At 36.5% G+C, this 20,831-nt stretch overlaps 1 protein-coding gene across 3 annotated transcripts in view; it reads right to left on the bottom strand.

Annotated features, from left to right (window-relative positions):
- Lrba (LPS responsive beige-like anchor protein) overlaps positions 1 to 20,831 on the bottom strand; it is a 468,170-nt gene that overhangs the window by 180,376 nt on the left and 266,963 nt on the right. The gene's annotated exons all lie outside the window — the stretch shown is intronic.

Raw genomic sequence — 20,831 nt, 5'->3', positions numbered from 1 at the left:
AGATCAAAGAATAAAGCAAGTAAAATACTTTCAAAACATGTACCAGTATCTCTCTCTCTCTCCACACACACACCATGCACTATATATGCTATGTCAAACAAGAAAAAAAAAACTATACTTTAATTCCTATGATTCCTCTATGTGTGTAGGCTTGAAGAAACAACAAACACTAACAAAATATAAAGTTTTCATATCAAAGTACATTTGTCTTAATTAACAAACGACATCAGCTCTGTAGTCACCACCCCTATACTCCTTCCATCAGCTATCTTCTGTTTCACGTGAAACTCTGCCCTCTATACCTGCCATGGCGTCCACCCAGCTCCTGGGGCGTCTCCCATAGTGAGACTGGGGCCGTGGGGTGTCCAGCCCACACAGAGTCCTTCCCTTAGTGCAAAACCTGATATCTGAAGTAAAATGATATGATGAGTGCACCTACCAATTTTAATCTTTCAAAACACACATAGTCTTTATGATGAAAACAATAGGAAACTGCAGAAGAAAGGCATCTGAAGAGATCAAGAGTTCCAATTTGCTGCCTACTCTGTCTACTTACAAGTCTTTAATTAAAAGAAAAAATAAATCAGTATTAGTGATTCAATAAATGGTGCTTTTCAAAAAATATTTTTAAAAACTTAGCAAATTTTAAGGAAGCTTTTATACCGTATCACCTCTGCTTTGAAACCTTTATCATAACTTATTAACAACTGCTACATTAGCTCAAACTATTAATTCTGTGGCATAGGCTAACAATTTTTGAAAGGATTGTTTCATCTATTCTTTCCACAGTTTTCTTTCCACAAATTATGTCTTTAAAGTTTCAATTAAATTACAAAAACTTACCCAAATCCATGAGTTTTTCAATTATTGTTTTGTTTTGTTTTGCTTGTTTTTGGTTGGTTGGTTGGTTTTGTTTTTGTTTTTTTTTTCAAGACAGGTTTCTCTGTGGCTTTGGAGCCTGTCCTGGAACTCTCTCTGTAGACCAGGCTGGCCTTGAACTCACAGAGATCTGCCTGCCTCTGTCTCCCGAGTGATGGGATTAAAGGCGTGCACCACCACCGCCCCCCCTCCCGAGTTTTTCAATTATTGAACCGCAAATGTTTTAAAGAAGAACTTGAGCTACCTTTCCAAAAGTCAATCTGCCAAAAATATTGACTTGCACCCATCGCAAACACTTATGGGACATTCTTCTTGAATATGGTAAGTACAAATGACTATGCTTATGTGATTAATATCATCTGAGATAAATTAAGAATAGTATTCTTGAGCCTGGCAGTGGTAGCACACACTTTTAATCCCAAAATTTAGGAAGTAGAGGCAGGTGAGGCTCTGTGAGTTTGAGGCCAGCTTGGTCTATGGAGTGAGTTCCACACAGCCAGGGCAGCTACACAGAGAAACCACATCTCAAAAAAAACAAAACTAAACTAAACTAAACTAAAATTTCTATTTTTAGAAAATTTTAAATGAAGCAGTTACATTATATTATTGTATTAAGATATAACTAAAATTTTACTACTTTCAGGACACAGACTATAATTTATGCTAATTCTAATTTTCAACACTAGTTTTCCAATGTCATTATATTTACTGTCATTTTATCATTTTTGTCTATTTATAAAATATTTTATATCTGAGAATTGTTTTGTTTTTTAAAAACTGTAAAGCTTCAATTGTTCAGTTTCCATTCAAATTTGGAACAGCAAAGAGCACCCATTTGTCCGCTGGTGCAGAAAAGGGGCCTCCTGTGAGAGAAAGTCAGTGCACTTTCCTGGGAGTGATGCTGATTCCTGAGAGTAATCATAAAGGGTCAAGGTAGTAAAAAAAAATTCAGGATCAGGGAAAGAACCTTGGCTAGCCTATGTTCTCAGGCCTTAATTCACGAAATACATCGTGTGAATGGAAACTATTCAGATTAACAAGGAAACTCTCGTAGAACTGCAGACATGTTGGGGGGGATTAATTGATATTTTATACAAAGCAAAACTTTGAAGACCATGTTTTGATTAAAAACCAAGCTTTGATCGGGCAGTTAAACCACATCAGATAAACTACATCGAAAAGATCACTGCTTCTTGCACTTTAAGGGTTTCTGACTTATTCTTACCCCAATGCATCTCACTTGGAAAAATCACAGACCTTTGTTTTGATAAAGAACTACTGCAGAGAAATCTCCAGAAACAGGTTCAGAAAAATAGAATCTGTAACAATTACCTTCAAATAAAATGACTTCTATGCTATAGCATGTTTATAACATACAAGGAGTATTTACCATTTTTGAAGCACATTAAACTGACTGTCCAACTATTATTTTTCCCCAATGCCATTTGCTAATAGGTAAGTCAGCATTTAATCAGCTTATGTATTAGTCACTGTAAACAGTCACTACTTCATCATATTCCATAACTTGGTTTCTTATAACTAAAGATGCTTCTACACAGAAAAAAGTGGCACATAAGAGACCCCACAACGTACATTCTGTTGCTTATAAGAAGCAGATTAAAAAGGAAGACAAATATTCTGAACAATTCACAGCAATTTAAATCTGTATGTATTTTAGTAAAAATAACACAAATATAACTAATCTCTATTTGTAAATTGAACTAGTATTTAGTTAGTATATTAGCTGTGAACTACCAATAACTGTATCTTAATATGCAAATAGGATATAAAGCTACAGGAAAATACAACACTTTAACAACAAACAATGAACTAGAGGATGGCACAGCCTGTAACGAGAAATGCACTCTGCTAGCCCCTTGATTTCCAGCCCAGAGACCTACCAAACAAAACCCTTCACGTGTGGTAACTTGTTATAGCACTATGGAAAGTGAGTATGCAGCCAGGCATGTGAGCACACAGGACAGAAGCAGGTGGATTTCTGTGAGCTCGAGGCCAGCCTGATTTATATAGTGAGTTCCATAACAGCAAGGGTTACATAGACTATCCGCCCCCCTCCCAAAAAAAAAAGACACAGGCAAAAAAGAAAATGAATATTCAGTTGTTCTTTTATCCTGAAAAAGTGGGCAAATATAACTATAGAGAAACGGTAGAGAATCCTTACGAATGCAGTTACTGTGTTGAAGAGCAACCTACTGATTTCCACTCCAAGCACACATATAGAGAATCCTCCTATCTACGCCTTAGAATATAATACAGTCTCCACGGAATCATCTGACAAGAGATGCTCTACCAAGTATCCATTACTACTTTCAATCTACTGCGAATGGCCCAGCATTCATTACCTTGGCATCATGAACCATTCATCAGTCTCCACTGTTCTCTCTCCTTCTTGGTCTCCCTTTTAATTCTTCTATTACCTTTGCTCACATGATATCTCCTGAGCCTCCTGGCTCTTGCATAAAGATTGGCCTTAAATGCACCAGGCTAGTCAACATCTTCTCTCCTTGTCTGCAAATCTACCAATCAGCATACAATATTCTGTGCATCTCAGCTCTTTTCATTGTTGCTGAATATTACTGGCTATTGTGCAAGGATATTTTTCCCCTATTTGCAATTTGAACATTAAATTCTTCTGTCAAAGACTATATTTATTCTATCTGCAAACTGAAAAAGGAAAGTAGCAAAAATAATGACAAACACACACACACACACACGCACACACTGCTATAGGTAGCTATGATAAATGGAATGTAATTTGCACATTGTTTTCTGTACACACAGGCAACTTCCTCTAACCTCCCCTGTATGTTCTCAGAAAATGCTTAAAGAAGGTGTGTGTGTGTGTGTGTGTGTGTGTGTGTGTGTGTGTGTGTAAATTATTCCTTAACTTCCTCTTGTGAAAATTATAGGAAGTAGGACCTGCCATGGCAGTTCACACCTGTGAGTTTGACGCCAACCTGGAACAGTGAGTCCAGACTGTCTCAAAAACTAAGAACAAAAATTATAAGAAGCAGAGAAAACAAAGCAAAGTTGAGTAATATGTATTATCAGAATACACAATAATATACAATCTACAATATATTTTCTTAAAAACTTATCTGCATTCAAAATATTAAAAGTCTTCAATTACCCAAAAATAGTAACAACATTATCAGACTAAGTGTACTAGGCTAGCAAAATTAAACTTCATTCACTCTTTTTTTTTTTTTAAATTTATTTATTTATTTATTTATTAAACATTTCCATATGATCATTTCATTAGATGCGGAAAAAGCATTCGACAAAATTCAACACCCCTTTATGATAAAGGTCTTGGAGAGAATAGGGATACAAGGGTCATACCTAAATATAATAAAAGCTATCTACAGCAAACCGACAGCTAACATTAAATTAAATGGAGAAAAACTCAAAGCCATCCCACTAAAATCAGGAACAAGACAAGGATGTCCACTCTCTCCATACCTCTTCAATATAGTGCTTGAAGTTCTAGCAATAGCAATAAGACAACATAAGGGGATCAAGGGGATTCGTATTGGAAAGGAAGAAGTTAAGCTTTCGTTATTTGCAGATGACATGATAGTATACATAAGCGACCCCAAAAATTCTACCAAAGAACTCCTACAGCTGATAAACACCTTCATTCACTCTTGATGCACAGAATTAAGTTTATTTTCAAATGTTTTAACTTCATGGCACATTTATGTATAAACCTAAAATACATAGACTTTTGTAACATAACAATAAGACTTACACATGCATATATGATGACAAAAATGACATTTATGACTCTAAGTTGTCTTGTGCCATTCACATATTCTACCTTTCACATGGTAGAATAGTAGTATATACAATACACATACGTGTGTGTGTGTGTGTGTGTGTTCCCTCAAATGGGACAACTCTCCTGGTAATGCCAGCTGACATTTCCATGACAAAGTACAAGATGAGCTCAATGGGATCCTGACTTATTTCTTTAACATACAGAAGACTTCACAAAATACAGTAAAACTGCATAATCAAGAGTTCCTTAAAGCCACAAGGTATAAACTACATTTATGTAAGTATATACATTTAAACATAGTAAGTAAATTAAGATCTACCACATGTGACTATTCATACATTCACTGTGTTCACCTTCTGCTCAGATATGTTAAGTGTATGTAAAATCATAACGTGGTGTTACACTTGTCATCTTTCCTCATTTTGAACTATATTTTAAAACCCTTAAAATATAATTAACTTTCTAACTATGTAATGTTACAGTTGTAACTTTCCACAAGAGAAACTCAAAGAAAGAATCATATGGCATGTTCAAGAGTTTTGAAAATTAAGTTACAGTATCTGAATTATATTTCAAAGGGTCAAAGGTAAAAGGGAATTTCTGAATGAATCAAACATGATTTTGTAAAACACAATATGAAAATGATTTCTTTCAATGAGCTATTTTAGAATGCTAATGAACTATTTTCTAAGTTGAATATTTAGATGACTGTTTTTAGATTATTCCCTAACTTAAAACTTAAAGAATTAATAGATGACAGCGATTTCAGACTTAAATGTTTTTAGTAATACACAGTAAAACTGCTACAAATATTTTAACTAAATACAATGTGGTCCTTTAATTGGTGAGAAAGAACCTACTTCATAACCAAAATATACAGACATGAGTTTATAAGTTATACTGGGTATTACAGCTTTTGTGAAATTACACTTCATGAATTCCCATGTAAAAGATGAACTCAAAATAGAAACTGAATGAGGTTTACTCCCAGATCTTGCTATATTTGGCAAGCCAAACGAGGTTTACTCCTAGAGCTTGCTATATTTGGTAAACTGAACTAGGTTTGCTCCTAGATCTTGCTACATTTGGTAAACTGAGCTAGGTTTCCTTCTAGATCTTGCTATATTTGGTAAATTGAACTAGGTGTGCTCCTAGGTCTTGCTATATTTGGTAAACTGAACTAGGTTTCCTCCCAGATCTTGCTATATTTGATGAACTGAGCTAGGTTTACTTCTAGAGCTTGCTATATTTGGTAAACTGAGCTAGCTTTCCTCCTAGAGTTTGCTGTATTTGGTAACCTGCTTCCTTTTCCACAGAATGGTGGATTCAGTTTTGTGCAAAGCCTCAGTACAAACTACAGTGTTTTTGAAGTATAAATACACAGCACTTCGTTAACCCCATTTCAATCTTAGAACAGCCAAATTTGAATTTCAAGGGTTTTTTCATATAATTTGTTATAATTTACTAGGAAATGTCTAAAATTGTTTTCTACGGTATTTTTTATCATAAGCATTTTCTTAAAACTTACCTACAGGATGGTGATTGCCAGAACTTCCGAGACATCTCAGTGCTATCTGGTCAAGTCATAACACTGCATAGTGAGATGCCATGATTCTGACCATCTTTTAGGAAAATTAATGGGGCTAGCGATGATGACGCCTTCTCCCAAATACCAACAGGCAGAAGGACTACAAAGAACCCCAGGCCAGTAGAGGATAGAGGGGAATGGGGGAGAAAAGAAAAAGGACAGGAAGGAAGGAAAGGAATAAAGGGGGGGTGAGAGAAGAGAAATAGATGAGAGACAAGAGAATGGAGGCAGGAAAGGGGGGAGGGAAAAGGGAGAGAAGGGAGGAAGGGCAGAAAAGGGGGAGAAGGGCAGGGATAAAGGAGAGGGGAGAAGAAAGAAGACAGAGGGCTGGCTGGGCTTGGTGGATCACTCCTTTAATAGCAGCACCCAGAAGTCCGAAGGGGTGGATCTCTGTGAACTGCAAACCAGCTTAGTCTACACAGTAAGTTCCATACACATAAACAGAGCTGTGTAAAGAGTCCCTGTCCCAAACAAACAAACAAACAAAAAGGGGGGAGGCCTAGAGAGAAGGGACAGGAGAAGAGTAGAAGCAATCCATGGCGAAGGTGAGGATTTGGAGTTTCTTGTGAACACAACAGTTGGTATGCAATGGAAATCACTTCAGGTGTGAGAAGGCAGAACTCACTTAAAAACACTGCCTATAGTTGAGATGACATCTCACAGGAAATGGACCAGCAGTGATAGTATATCCAGAAAAACCTGAATATTTAGATAAATTCGAAATATACATGACATGTCTTAGTACTTCCTCATTTTAAAATCAAATTATTTAATCTCTCTACCTTGGTTTCTATATAAATACATAATGAAAGGATATAACTCATTATGGACTCATTGAGAATATTACGACAAAGTGCTTAGAATATTGCCTGGCACAAAATAAGAGCTCAATCAGCTGTATGTTGATCATCTTATTTCAAATGAGTTTTAAAAGACTTTCTCATTTTTCTACAAACTTCACATTAAATACCAGAATGTGGGGACACATTTCTTGAAAAGGGCATCACAATTATCAACTGGTGTATAAACATTTATTAAGTGCGGTGTACTTAGTTTTGAAGTGCTACTAAGTAAATAAAATACCTGCCTTCCATTAACTTTTCATATTCAAAACATACTAAAAGGAAAAGGATACACACTGTGATAAATGAGACGACGAAAATGAAAACATACAGTGTAGAAGGGTTGAGATAATGACACCTAAAACAGCAAAAACAACAGTTTGTGGGGGACCTACGACAGCTCCGAGGAAAGACAGAGACTTCAGGGTGGGGACCCAGTAAAACACGAGTCTAACTTTATTAAATTCTCCTAAGTAAAACTCTACAAAGTGAAACATTGCATAAGCATGAATCTGCACAACAATTTAAACTGCGGATGGGTCACTCAAATATTTCTCTTTTTATCTTAAAATTATTATCATTTTATATGTATGGGGTTTTAGCATGCATGTACGTTTGTGCACCAAAAGTGTCCCAGGTGCCCACTGGGGCCAAAAGAGGGAAAATAGATACCCTGGAACTGTGGTCACAGGCACTTGTGAGCCACTGTGTATGTGCTGGGAATTGAACCTGGCCTCTGAGACATCTTTACTGCTCCTCTCTTTTGTCTTTTCTTTCCATTACTGTCTCAAAGTCTCTATGACATCCTACTACCTAGCAAGTAGTCCTCAGGTCAATACCAATACTTGAATCCTAGTTCAGTGAGATAATCCTTAGCGTATATAACCCCAGATGAAAACCAACCAAGCTTATTTTACCAGCACTACTTAATTTCTTGTAACTGCACAAGTTGTTTTTTATTATAGGTTAAAGTTTGAAGACTGTGTCACATTTTGCATAAATTACATTATTACATTTTAGATACATACTTTTGTTAAAGGCACACGTTAATAAACTTCACCTTGAATTCCTATTCGCTAAGGACATGTTTAATGAAATACTAGAATTCTATATTTATACATGAGTTCTCAGTTTTAAATTTCCCCGAAGTTCTGTCAGATATCAAAAAGAACAAAATGAGAGATGGCTAGAAAAAAAAGAAGATAAATCTGAAGTTTATATGGATCAAAAAAATATAATTAGCATCAACAAAGCAAGCGTAGATCTAAAGTACATGATCTTGGGCAAATTACACAATCTTCCCACACCTCGGGTTCTTTACCTGTACAGTGATGATAACCTAATACTTAACTCAGAGTGAGTGTGAAAATTTATGAATTGCATGCAAGACACTTATTACTGGATCTGCAATGTGAAGAATGTTCATATATGTTATTATTATTTCAGGGGCATTTTGCCAAGATCTGGTCAGTGAATACTATGCTCTAACAAAAACAAACAGATATGAAAAAGGGGGACTCACCATAAGTAATAAAAAACAGGTCAGTCAAATAGCCACAAATATCAATGGAATAGTAGTTTTGTGCTGAAGAAAAGAGGCAATGCAGAGCAAATAATATATATTTAAATACACAGGGGAAAGGAAAGAACTATATTCTATATTTAACAAATTAAGATAGTTTCCAATCACCTTAAAATGTCTAAGAAAGTGGTATTAATAAGCAAGAGCATACCTCTTCCAGTACAGAACATGGAAGGCCATCCATGGTTTGTGCAGCCTGCATGAGACACGACTGATTGGGCACAGTCCCTATGGGCATGCCATTTCATCCAGACTGGACGGTTCATTAGTCATAATTACTGTAACTGTACAGCAGAGACTGCAGTTTTATCCCATCATACATCTCTGATCAAGCTGCTTCAATTCTGCTTCATCAGCATGTGAAGTTACATTATCAGACCTTTTTATTTTTCCAATCGGTAATTAACACAGATTATGCCTTTTATCAAAACATGTATTTGGCCTTCACATTTAATAGCCAGGGCCCTAATCTGACCACTATTTGACCTCTGGCATTACAAAATCACCTAAGCAATATGAATCATCAAATAAAATTCAGAATGTTATAGCAGAAATTAAACAAAGAAAAGAACTGACCTGTGTTAAAAGCATGGGCTGATTGCACTTATCTAAATCGAGACTGTCTTTGCTTCTCATTAAACATTAAATTGTACACCAGAAGAACACATCATGCATATTTATTGTTTTACACTGTCACTTCTAAAAGACTCATACCACAATTAGCATTTCTCTCAAATTGCATGCTACATAAAGAAATTTCTTATGAAGGTTGAAGACAGAGTAATGCAGAAAACTGTTAAAGGTTAAAGAACACAGATAATAGATTTCATAGCATACTAACATATAACATGCTCACTCCAGAAATGAAAATATTGCCAAAACATGGTTCAAATGTAAATTACTGAATAAAACCAATGTGTCAGGAATTTTTCCCTTCCAATTTCTTTTGGAGAACAATAGGGGACTAAAAGGCCTGTCTCACCATCTTCATGTGAAAAGTGTTCCCAGTATAGGATGCATGAGCAATCATAATCGACAGTTACAGGCAGGCACTGAGGCTGCAAAAATCCCAGAGTAATTAGTGTTGTCTGAATGCAATGACATCTGTGTTCTCATGGTTCTTGAGACATGTCAGGCCAATAAGTTGTATATGAAATAATATGACAAGCATTGCAAATGTCCTTCTAAAAGGTCTTACACTTTGGGGAGCAACTGAAGAAATAACACATGCCATCTTCCTTTTGTAAGCAATATATTTAGGATCAAAAGATCTAAAAAGGTTTTCTGAGTCACACATCCCTCTTTATTAACTACAGAGCATTTGCTCAGGATACAATAATATGATATGAAAAAAAAAACCTGTTTCTTTTCAAAATTTTCTTAAGGTCTGATCCTGTGCAAGGGATATGTGCCATTCTTTCAATGACAAATTCAGGAATATTTTAACTTAAAGACAATCCTTTGGTACTGTATAAAACAGTTTGCAATTGTGGTTAAATACCTTAGAATCACGTCTGCATTTCTTTATTATAATGAGAGGTCAGTATGTTTGTATTTAAGAAGTCTTTGTTTTTGGACACCTAAAGCCTTGCTGTAATGGTGTCTATGGCTGAGTCCGCTCTCTCCCCAGGCTGCAGCAGTATGTTTGAGCATGCACTTGCTCCAAGAAAGACATTAGTCATCATTAACAGAAGCACTGACACCAAATCTAAGTGCCTCTCCACAATGACCAAGTGGCAATCATCTTTCTCTTACACTGTCACTGCTGATTAGGATTTTCTTTCATGAAAATTTAATTTGTTCCCTTTCCGTAGTTTTTTTTTTTCATTCCTAAAAAAAACCCAATTTTTCAAGAAGGTTACAAATGTAGTACAAGAAGTTCTATCTCTAGTATAGTGAATAACAGAGAAATTCTAAGGTATTTAGCTAAGTCTTTTCACCTAAGCCAGCAGGAAAATAAAGGCTAATTCAATAAAATGATTTGTAAGCAGCAGAAGAAAAGCAATGAAACTAAAAGGAATCCTGCATTAAGAACCTAGAAGCCCCAAAAGATGGTTAACATTAATTTAGGGATATGAATGACACTTTCAGAAATACTAGCCACAGAATCCTAAAGCTTCTTAAAACATGTCTAGTAACCATCTTCTGTAAATTCAGTTTTTATTCCCTGTATCTTAAAAATAAGACAGAATAGAATGCTCACACAGACACATAACTATAACCTTAAGAAAATACTGTTAAGTACCAATACCTTTGCTTTGTCTTAACTTGCTGGTTAGTGCTTTCTTTAAAAGGGATTTGTAGTTTGCAGGGGACATGAGGAAGTGATTCATGTGGCCATGCAGGGTGCTCCACAGCGAGATGATGCTACAGATTAAACTTGGGTCTGCAGAATGTCACAGTGTTAAACAAGATATCATAACGATAAGTTATTTAAGGAAGTTTAAAAAAACATTTACTTTTCTGTCTTATTTCAATTTGTTTAAAGTTTGTAGAAAATGTAAACATGTGATAATTTGCAAAGATCATGGAACAACCCCAACTCCTAGCTATAAATATTATATTCTTTTATTTTACTTAAATACTGAAACAAAACAGATTGGTTTGAATGTAAAATATCTCAAAATTAGAATAACTCTAGGTTTAGTCAAAAGTTGTTAAATAATTGGGGTCACATAAATATAAATTGTATCTTCTTTAAATGTAAATATCTACATGAAATGTTTTAAAACAAAGTTCAGAAGTAATCATAACTCATCAAACTTTAGTAACTGAATGATCTCTCTATCCTTATTGTTTTATTGTAAAAAAAATAATAAAAAACAAACTTTAAAGTCAAATAACAACCACAGAACTACATTTGCAAAAGTCCAAGTCTTCCCTCCCCCACCCCCATTTATGACTGGTTTGTAGTTAAAACTTTTAGAGATTAGAAATTTTAATGTATTTGGAAACATAATTTTTAATTAATTAAATCTGGTGATAGAACAATCACCAAAGAATACATAAAATGCTAGTCTAATCAAAATAAAACTATATAAAACCTAACTTAAATATCTTTTTAGATTACCCTTAGAAATAATTGGGTCATTTCTATCTTTATGAAGCATATATGATCTGATACTGAAAGTTATTAAAACCAAGTGCTGATTTTCAGAGTTGCACAGACACATCCAAATCAAAACTTAAGAATGTTTCAGTATTGTAACTGCTTCTTCCATTGCCAGGTCTTATACATGTTCGTGAGGAGAAGTTTAGCTCTGTAACATCTATTCCTCAACCTAAACCTCCCAGTCACTTGTCAGTTAAGGGTTGGGCGATTTATTGACCGACTCTGGATGCATACTGTCAGTGCTGAAGGAAATATGAGGGAGGGTTGTCGCTACTGTTCCGGGGCTCATTGATAATGACATACCTGCCTCTGTCACCCATTACCCATACTACAAACTACTTAGACCTAACTGAAAAATCAATAGCCTACTTGCACTGGTTCCTGTGGCTGCCTCCTTTGATTGTCAGCTCCTGTCTAGGGTCAGCACTTACATGAAAGGGGCTGTGACTGCCTGATGCTTTCAGGACAACCTAACGATATGAAACTAGCCAACAGAACAGTAAATTCTGTCTCCCTGCCCTCCTCATCAATTAGGCTTTGACTAGGCTTGCCTGTAGAAACCTGACCTTTTAAGTTTAGGTGAATATGGACTAGCTGAACACACCATTGCCCTCAGCACTGAGCCAGGAAATCTACTGACAGGTTAAACAAAACAGAAGGTTGTAACTGTCATAATTTGCATTGCACTTTCACGCCAACAAGGGTGTTATCAGTCGGGGCAAGCCCTGGAACACACAACTCCAGCACCCTTAAGTCACACTACTCATAAATTTTCAAGTGAAGTAAGATAAAACATAAATTCACAAATAGCAATGCATTTCTCATCTTTTGGTCTTTTAGGTTTGCACTTTGCAAACCCACAGAGTGCCCATCAACAACTCTCCTGGTGGCCACATGGCACTGCTAAATGCACAGACGAAGGACTTCCAATGAACTTAACACAAAACTGAAGTACTCAGCTTCGCTCATTCAAAAGCTATCAGAGAGAACTCACAACACAGCAAAAGAGATTGCTGATCTCTATTTGGAAATGAGGACAACTGGATCACAACCTACTTTTTTCTTGCATCACTTCTCTCCCTAAAAAATATCCAAGCTTAGACAAGCAAGGAATTGCATATGTGAAAGGAAGTGTTGAAAGTATTTCCTACCATGATTCTCTGATACAGCATCTTTTACAGTTTGAGAGAAAACTAGGAACATCTGTAAAAATCAAAGATGTTAACACATTTATGCCTGTCAAATCTTCTGATGAAAACAAGCAAAGAGCATGGGAAGGTATAAAAATTTCCTTCTTTGGGGACACATGTGAGAATCATATCTCAGCTTGGATACATATTTTAATGAATTATTAACTTAGAAAATAATAGCTTCTTAGAGTCATGTCATTTCTTTAAGAAGACACATTTTAAAATTAATTGTAAACTTAAAATCATTTGGCTTCAAAAATGAATATTTATAAAACAGCAATCTTCATGAAAATATGTAACTCTTGAATTCATTCATTATTTAGGAAAGAAAAAGTATCTGTCAGCCTTGTTCACACCTTTAAATGCATATCTTTATAAGAATACAGATCATGTTTCATTTTGATGGTCCAATTTTTTATAAACAGCACTCCTAAAATTTCTCTCAAGTTGTTCTTTTGTTGTGTTTCCCAACTACCTGCAATCTAGAATGTGTTTTCTCTATAATGGTCTGAAAGAGCTGTAATTACCTATGGTTTTTCTCATTAAAAACTTTTATAATCCTGTGCCAGAGCAACACCGAAAGGAGATAATTTCACGGAAATTATTCTGGTTAAAACATACTCATCAAGCTCAACAGCAACTGTTATATTATTCGTTGTTAGGACAGACAGACACAAGACATCACTTAATTCAAGCCCCTGTTTCAGGGCTGAAAACAGTTTATTTTCAGCACTGGGGATGTGAATGCAAGTCTGAGGTAGGCTTGAGGAAAACACTGCGACCCCGTCTTAAAATTCATTTTTTAGATTGTGACTTGATCGAGCCGCCCTGGTAGCATTTGTTCCTCAAATGGATCCTCTTTCCTGACACTCACAAGAGTATGCTTTTATTTTAAGCATCCCAGTAGGTTCTGTACAGTAACAACCTTTCACAGTTTAAAAAAAAAAAAAAAACTATTTGTATCATTCATTATTTACCAAAAGTTTGGGATAGTTTTCAGAAAATACTGAAAAATTTTGGAGCATTTAACAAAAAGTTGCTGTAGACAAATAACTTTGGGATTGAGGACCCAGCGGAGAACAGTGAGAACAGCGGAGAACATTGCTGACCTCGCTGATGATTAACTATGCATCTGGTAGCCTTGCGGGTCCTCTGTGTGCACCTAGCTGATAGCAAAGTGAAAGGGCATGGACAGTGTCTGCTCCCAGCAAGCAAATCACTTAGAAACAGTCAGAGCCACAGATCAAAGATTTTCGACTTTATCTACACTGATTTAAACTACTAACTTGGATTTTGTCTACAGACAAAACAAGTTACAAAATAAGAGAATGGCTCTTTAGGATCCAAAGATAACAGGAGATAGGATGGGAAAATTCAGAGAAGAAACAGAGGGCTAGAACTTGATATCCACAGGCCAAAGCAGCTATTTTTTTTTTTAATCCTCACAATATTTTACATAGTTGTAGGAAAAAAGTTTTTTATTCCTTGGATCATCAAATGTTATTTCATTTCTATTATACAGATACCTTAGGATTTTCTGTTGTTGTTTAGCCACTCCAAGAAATCATCTTCTCTGCATATTATCTTTAAGTTCAAACATCTGAAGGAAGATTAGGCTTTTACCATTATTAAAATAGAACATTCATAAAAAATTTTCTGCTGTCTGAGGGGGATGTTAGTTGGCTATAACACTATAATACAGATGGAGGACTGTAAGGACACTGATTGTCAATAAAGAGCATAAACTGGCTAGTTTTCTTTCTTTTTAAAAATAATTTATTCAACTTTATCTTATGTTCATTGCTGTGTAGGTGTCAGAGCCCCTGGAAGTGGAGTTATGGACAGTTGTGAGCTGCCGTGTGGGTGCTGGGAATTGAACCCAGGTCCTCTGGAAAAGCAGGCAGTGCTCTTTACTGCTGAGCCATCTCTCCAGACCCCTGGCTAGTTTTCTTAAAAACATAATAAAAATGTATTCATATGATATGCTTATTTGGTAATTCAAAAATGGGTCCTCAAAAATATCACATACAACCCAAGAAAAACATGAAGCAAACTCTCAAGTCTTATATTTTGAATTTAGTATACTTCAGTCCTGCCAAAATCTGCATGACTACTCTCATTCTCTTTCCATTCATGTCTGCTACTAAGCGTAAGAGATGAAAGAAATGGAATAATAGCATCAAGATTCCAAGAAATACACTATGTGTAAAAAGTTGCATTATTTTCATATAAACATCACACCTTTAAGCCATAAAATCCTGTTTTCTTTACCAATAAATTCAGTATTGATTACTTCTGGCTCACTGATCATCTTCTGAACGTGACATTAAATCCCAGGTAAATGCAGTTCCTTAGGAAGAAGAGACCCAAAGAGCAATCCATATATTACATACTCAGTCATTAATGGTTAAGATTTGGCTCTGCTATCTGAATTCTTTTCTCTCAGATGTATAGTAAAAATCAAAAGTAAAGCCAAATCCATTTGGCAGGTACATTTTAATATTTGACTCACAGAACATTAGTAAGTTTAAATTACTTGAAATTTTTATTTAAATAAGAAAAGGAAGAAGGTAGTAACAGAAAGAAACTTATCCAACTTTTCAGAAAAAAATACTTATGTTTATGGAAATTAAAGAATGAAATAACCAAAAAGCTAATGACTTTTTGGTAATGCCAAAACCACAGATAACATAGATGAGAATGCAATAAAGCTCAAACACTTGCTAAGTTTGCTTCTGTTTCCAGGCTTCACTCCCCAGCTCTCCTATAACGTGTTAACTTTCAGCCAGGCTACCGGCTATCTCCATTTGCCAAGCAGAAGTTCCCTACGTTAGTCGTGTATGTCTCAGTGAAATCAAATTATGTATACTTTAATGTGGTACTCATTTGAACTCATATTGTTCAACTTGGGAGAAAAACTTCACATATATATTATATTTTCAACCTTCTCATCTTAATGATGCCAGGGTTAGAAATGTACTAGTTTTAATTTAATCAAATACCGCAGTAATATGGAAGTGTTAGCAGTGTTATGGGAGGTCATTTTAAAAACTCAGTGTGTCCATCAAACAACGCCCATAAAAAGTACATAAAACTGCTGTGTTTTTTTCAGTACCATTCGAAAGGTTTGCTGTGCAAAGTCAAAGCCATCACTTTACCTGACATAACATTATCTTAAGTTCAAACTATTTAAATGCGAAAAAATACTCTTGGGGTACAAATCAAAGACGAGACAAGGATTTTCTGTTGTTTTGAAGCTATTTTGTAAAGCAGAATGAAGTATTTAGCAGCATGCTTGGCCATTTAAAATAATTAAACAAAAAAATGAAGTAGTCAAAGAAAATATTCAATAATTGGTTTTTATAAATTAATTCCAGAGTAATAATTATCAATACCTTAGAAACTTGTGGAAAACTTCAGAGTTTTGGAAAGTCACATCAGTGACTGATAGAAAATGACAGATAATAGTAAAAAAAATAAAACCTGCATATAGTACAATATCCATGATTGTTGGAATTTCTCTCATATATTTAAATTTAGTTATTTCTACAAAATTCCATCAAAACCGGCACACAAACAAAGCAAGTCTGGGAAATTTACTTTCTTTCCAGCCTTTACTAGAAGCTTTTAAAATCACAGAATAATTTTTATTTCCAAAATTATATTTTGAGTACAATATTAGAGATTTGTTTTTCAAAAATCAAGTATTATTTTTTATAATGACATCAATTAACTTAATATATAAAGACTAACACTCCGGTCACTACATGGGCACTAGATTTTTCAAAATTGGAGCAGGGGCTAAGAACGTATGCAAACAGAAAAACAGAGGCCTCTGCATTCTGCAAAGTATAAGCACTTCAGAGACTTTTTAAAAGAGAATAATTTAATTATTTCCTGAATGTTTCTAAAATGCTTTCAGGAAGTCGAGATCTTATCATATAAAACCTGTGTATCCTTGTAAAGATGGTTAGACTCCACTATACTATTTCTATACACCATAAAATAGATACCTTTTAAATCTCACTAATCTGTTAAAGTAAAAACTGCACTGAAGTTTAATCCAGTAAACGTATCTCTAAGGAAAGATCAGCACAGAACAAAACAGTTTAGGGATCCTGTGCTCAGTGCAAACGTAAACAGGATTAGGACTGTCAGGCACACAGAAGCTAGCTCTGCTTCTGAGGAAAACGTGGCCGCTGCTGCATCAGCGTCCCCATGCACACAGCCCTGCAGCAGCAGGCCTCCCGGGCCATGCAGGGATGTATGAAATGACAGGCAGAGGGCATTGGCTTGCTTTTTTTTCCCCCAGACTGTTTGCCCCTAAATGGAAGGCAGGGTGCTTTTTCAAAGCACTTAAGCTGGGTCTAAGTCAATGCTAACAAAAAATATAACTGAATTCTCTAGGCAAGAAAGTTTCATAATCTGGTTATCCACTACTTTTCAAGAAAATCTGAAAAACAAATCCAAGTTCAATATTGTTTAGGATGAACTAATAAGGTTAATACTCTAGCCTAACTGCCTGTTATTTTTCAACTAGAAGAATTTTCAGCTACTCTGTAGGCCCTCCTCCTGATTTTAGCACCTCCATTCCAGGTCCTGATTCTAACTGGAACTGTAAAATATCCCTCAGGTTTAAATACAGTAATCTTTCAAATAACCTGCATAAGTAGGTAACTTCTTAATTTCCACGTTAGCGCTCACATTGGTTTTGATGAAGGAAGATATACAATTAATCGCCACAAGTTTATTTAATTATGATCAAGTGAAACCAGGGTACAAAGAGAAGTAACCTGGCTGCTAGACCTCAAACACTCTCATATCACAGAAAATAGCAGAGTGACTGCTCTAGCCACACTCGACTTGCAAAGGAACAGGAACTAATGTTTTAAACACGTCCATATTTTATAGCTACTAAAAGTATACCCACCTCAGTACATTTCTAGATGTTCCAACTGGAATGATAAGAAATGTTATTATGCCCAGAGAAGTCTGAAGATTCTGCATTACCCACAATCCAAAGGGGGAAACCCACCCTCCATGCCCTCCTTCCTTTCAGGAATGTCTTGCAGTCAGCCAGCCCTGCGCCACAGTTCTGGGCAGAAGCATGCTGATATTGGCACTGCCTAAACCAAACAAACAAGATGTTTAACAGTCAAATAAAATGTCCTGCAGTCTCCCTAATGAATTTGTCAAGGACCATCAGATTTCGCTCCCCCTCCTTTGCCTCATTAACTCAAGTATGATGAGACGGATTATAACAAGAGAATACAGATCAATCGGTCTGAAGACTTGAAGTGGCTTTTAGCCTCTAGAGTTTCTTTCTCTCTCGGTTTCCTTAATAGAACATCGTATCTTCTGCAGAAGGAGCTGCCACTTCGTTTTAATACACCATCAAGGAGCTGCTGATGGACTTCTATACCAACATACATAAAAGCAGAGGTGACAGGGGCTCTTCAATTACAGCCTCCTCAGATACCGTTTCCCCCTTCAATTATTCAACCAGGGAGAAGAGCCACAAACAGCAGAAGCAGCTTTCCGCCAGGGCAGTGGAAAGAGGTAGGGGGGAGGGGGCAGTGTTTGCTGGAAGTGTTTAAGTTTATTGCTCGAATGATGTTTCTAATTAGCACCACAGCGATAAATTAAAGTCGCCTTTGTTTAACTGATTTATTATTTACTAGAGCATCTACCTTAGACAGGGTAAATTGGTAATGAATTGTTTTTAAATCAAAACATTTGTAACGTTTTATCATTCTTCGCCTCTAGGTAGAAGTGGAGAAACTGTAGAAAAGGGTGCAGGATGTGAGGAAACTTGCTCAGGTTGGAAGAGGGGAATACGGTGGGTTTGCCTGTCCCTTAGCTCTAAGATTTGGCAAGCAGAGCTGGGTCAGCCGGCACCAAGGGCTTGCACTGGCTCTCAAAGGCATCTCTGGCCATGTGCATGCTGCAGACCTGGCCCCTGGAGGATGTGGAGGAACTCTGCACCTGGGCCTTACCATCAGTCTCCGCCCTGCGCTGCCTGAGGGACTTGTTCCAAGCTTCTCACTATGGTCACACACCCCGTGGGAGTGCAGCCCTCTGGCCAGTAATGCCTCCAGGGCCCGGACTGCAGAAAGCGCTGGTTACCGGGCGTGGGCTCGGTCCAGCAGCAGCAGATTTTCTGACCAGCGGGAAGCCTGCAGCGGGTTACCCAGTACTGCTATTAGTCCTAGGACCGCCACTGAAAGTACTGTCTCAGAGGCTCGCTAATGCTTACTTTGCAAGGTTCTTCCCAATACCTCGCTACTGAAGACAGTCCCTAAGCAATAAATCCCGCTTGATTTTTAAAAAGAAAAGGCCAAGTTTTCTTTAGAAAGGAGCCAGCCAAATCTCCAGCCATCCAGACACACCAAAGACTAAGAACGGATGAAGGGGTAGAGATCCAAGTGCTTCATGCCAAGCAGAAAGAGAAATTAGCTTTCCAGGTAGCAACTGAGTTCTGGTTGGCTTTCAAAAACACAAGTCAAGCTTTCCTATGGGGGCTTTTACAAAAGCCACACACAAGGTTTTGCAAGAAAAAAAAAAAAAGCTAAAGATTTCATTTTTTCCAAGCACATAAGCCACAACTGAAATATCAGCCAAATCCAATTAAAAACAGTCCTAACTACCTGAGTGTATTAAAATGAATGAGAATCCTGACATCTTAAATTCAAAGATAAAACCTCAGAAGCAAGTGAATCACCTTGCTATAGACCTTACTCTTCCAAAAGTCCTACAAGGTGGCTGTCACACAGCTTGACAGGGATAATACATAATTCTAAAGAACACGCATGAGTTTCGGTGGGATGCCAGAGGAAGAGGATGGCCATCTGGGTAATCAATAACAGGACAGTTATGGATTTCTGTCCCAGCCAACTCCTTTAAGAGCAAGAGTCAATTATGAAAATAACATGACTTTAAACCAGAAGCTGTAATGCCAGAGAATATATTCAAAATTAAGGTCACAATACAAAAATATTAAGAAAACTTGAATTCAGATTCAATTTTCCTTTCCTTCATTTTAATTTAATTCAAAATGATTTGAGTAGTTTATTTTAATCAATAAGTATGACCTAGTGATGTATACCTCACATAATTTACATAGTTTTCAGAACTCAAGTATTTTTCTCTAATTATTGCTTAGTTCTTGTAACGGTAAAATAGCGGCACAGAGATATCTGAATCTAACTATGAAATAACGATCGAATAACGTACTTGGACTAGTTTCTGTATTGTTCTTTTTTTCGGCAGCATACGGAAATTACTAACCAGAGATTTACGGTTATAGACCCTCATCATATACCCTCCTTTACACAGACACAACAATCACTCCAGCTCCTGGCAACAAGGAGAGAGGAGGGAGAGAGAAGGAAGACTTTACTAGAGAAAAAAAAAAAAAAAAACAGAAAAAATAGGTATCAAAATGTTAAGTCCTTTTTCCCAAGCTCCCCTTTCTGCTCCCATCTGCCTTCAAGCCAAAGACAGTTTGTTAGAGTCTGCACCTTGGGCTGAATGTTCAGAGAATTAAAAACAAAAGTGAACCTCACTTAAAAGCACTCCATCACTACTTTCCAGCCATAGCCAGAGCAGAAGCCCTTCTAGAAAGACTCTCCTTTTCTTCATCGCAACTGGTAAGAAGGAGGATGAAAGAAGACGGGGCTAGAAAACGGGTGTGAGCATTTGACTTTTATCTTGTCCTATTTTCTTACTTTTCTACCCCCCCCCCCCTTATCAAGTGCAGTGAGGTGGCTGCTATGGTTCCAAGCTTGTTCTCTCTCTCTCTCTCTCTCTCTCTCTCTCTCTCTCTCTCTCTCTCTC

This window comes from Alexandromys fortis, unplaced genomic scaffold (assembly GCF_014885135.2).
Source record: "Alexandromys fortis isolate MF-2015 unplaced genomic scaffold, M_Fortis_MF-2015_v1.1 scaffold_102, whole genome shotgun sequence".
Lineage (NCBI taxonomy): Eukaryota > Metazoa > Chordata > Mammalia > Rodentia > Cricetidae > Alexandromys > Alexandromys fortis.
The sequence above is the reverse complement of the archived record's forward strand: the minus strand, read 5'-3'. Positions and strand labels throughout refer to the sequence as shown.